This window comes from Babylonia areolata, chromosome 14 (assembly GCF_041734735.1).
Source record: "Babylonia areolata isolate BAREFJ2019XMU chromosome 14, ASM4173473v1, whole genome shotgun sequence".
Classification (NCBI taxonomy): Eukaryota; Metazoa; Mollusca; class Gastropoda; order Neogastropoda; family Buccinidae; genus Babylonia; species Babylonia areolata.
In genome coordinates, this window is record NC_134889.1 from 19320662 (window position 1) to 19323161 (window position 2500).

The window sequence follows — 2500 nt, forward strand, 5'->3', positions numbered from 1 at the left end:
CAGAGACAGAGATATACGGAAACAAACAAACAGACGTACAGACAGACAGAGACAGAGATAGAAAGAGAACAGACACCAGCCGCCGTGGCGAAGTGGTTAGCGTTGCGGACTGACGGCTGGGAGGACGCGGGTTCGAATCCCAGCGGAGGTGGGTTTTTCGGCCCGTGGCCGGCTCCTACCCAGAGTTGAGTGTGTTGTGGTCTTAAATGGGGAGACTGGGACCACACAGTCGAGTGTCATCCACTTCAAGGATGCGTCTTTGGGTGTGTTGCTCTAATTACCTGACTAACACTGCAAGTCTCTGTTCCTCTCGGGCCTGGATAACGCCGGGATATCATTATGACAGGAAGCGTAGAGTACAGCCTTGTCACGCAGTCCCAAACCAAAATGGACCTCCATAGCAACATTGCCATCGTCATCGTCATCGTCATCGTCATCCTCCTCCTCCATCATGATCAATATAAACAAAACAGTCCCAAAGTCTGTGGCCTTTCATGCCCTGCTCTCATACCCCTTCACTTCTGTGCTTGGGGTGAGTCCTGTCAATGTCTTCAGTGTCGGCAGATTCATGGGGAACTGTTGTTTGAGGGACGTGGTGGAGGTCTCCACTCTGGGGGGGGACGCTCACTAAGTCTGGCTCCGCGACTAAGCCATTATTGTCGTTAGTAGGGGGCTACTAGGTGGTGTCCTAAGTACGTTAAATCAGAACATGTACCACTGAACACCACCGAAGTGACTCAGCAGCAGTGCAGGGTCTCCTCTGGTGTGTGGCCTCCTGGCGACCTAACATCGATGGGTCCCTGCGGACTGCCGACGCTGGAACTGTGACGGACGAACCCGGGTGTGGGTGTGGCCGTGTATGGGGGAATCTAAATGAGCGGCGTGGGAGTAATGTCACTGAAACGGTGCAGATGATGGGGCAGCAAAAAAAAAAAGAAGAAGAAGAAGAAGAGACAGAGACAGACAAAAAACGAAAGAAAGAAAGAAGGAAGGAAAGACAGAAAGACAGAGACAGAGACAGATAGGCATGAGACAGACAGTGACGTATCTTTCCTCCTTTTGTAACGTTATCCATATCATGTATGCCATTTAGAAGAAAAACAATATTGATAACCATGTTGAATATATCCTTATGCTCTACGCTATGCAAAGAACAACAGCAAAATAATACTTATTGAATGTATCCGTGTGATTTCTGCTATTCTAACGACAGCAAGAAAATAACCATGTTGAATATATCCATTTGATTTATGCAATCCACAAAAAAGTAACCATACTGAATAAGTCATCTAAATCCAGACACCTATCAAGGTATTAAGTCCCTTCCCCCAGCTCTCCTGTTCGAAGACGCAAATCTAAAAGCGTCTCCGGCACAGACGGTTTAAGCTCTGAAAATTGCACCCCCATTATTTATTGTCCTGAGGGGCAGAAATCTTGGATTTTCTCCTTTTTCGAAAAAAGGTTATCTTCATCTTTTGAGACGAAACGCAGTGTCAGTTCAGATTCACTGCTGTTGGAGTCAAGGTTCTTTTTTTTTATCATTTTCTTTTCTTCTGTTTTTTGTTGTTGTTGTTGTTTTGTTGTTGTTGTTGTTGTTGTTGTAGTTTGTTTGTTTGTTTGCTTGGTTGGTTTTTTTAATTCTTTATTTCTCTTTTTTCAGCATATCTGTAACAATACATTGACTTTTTCTTTTATTCATTCATGTGTTCATATCTCCCATATGAAACTTTAATACCATAGTTCCCATATGATAAATATTTTCCATATATAACTATATTGTTCCCATGTGATAAATCGATAATTCCCATATAACACTTAAACACCGGGGTTCCCATATAACAAATATGATTATGCAGTTCCCACATAAGTATTTCACAAGCTATTCTTTGACTCTACAATTCCCATACAATCAATTAATAGGTCCCATATAACACCTTAACTCTACGTCTCCCAGATTACAACAACATCCCCTACGATACCTTAACACCATAGTTCGCACATAACGGGTATTTGACAAACAGTTCTTGAACTCTATAACTCTCATATAAGTAACATATCGCCGTAACACAACTGTTCCCATAATCAAATGTGTGTGTGTGTGTGTGTGTGTGTGTGTGTGTGTGTGTGTGTGTGTGTGTGTGTGTGTGTGGTAAACTTTAATAAATTCATTTTCTCTGGAAATACTCAGTTGATACCAATTTTGGCTTAAAAGATTAGCTCTTTTCCATATGATATATTAACACTGTAGTTCCCATGTGATAATTAATCCCCATATATATATATACATTCTTTTTTTCTGATTATAAGTTCTCATTATATATATATATATATATATATATATAGAGAGAGAGAGAGAGAGAGAGAGAGAGAGAGAGAGAGAGTATGTTAACAATGTATATAGCTCACCATACTCAGTATGCTTCTCTAACGAGTCTCTGACAACGAAACCCACTCCCTTCCCCCCAACCCCCCCAACACAACCCCAGCAGCCACCTCCAAA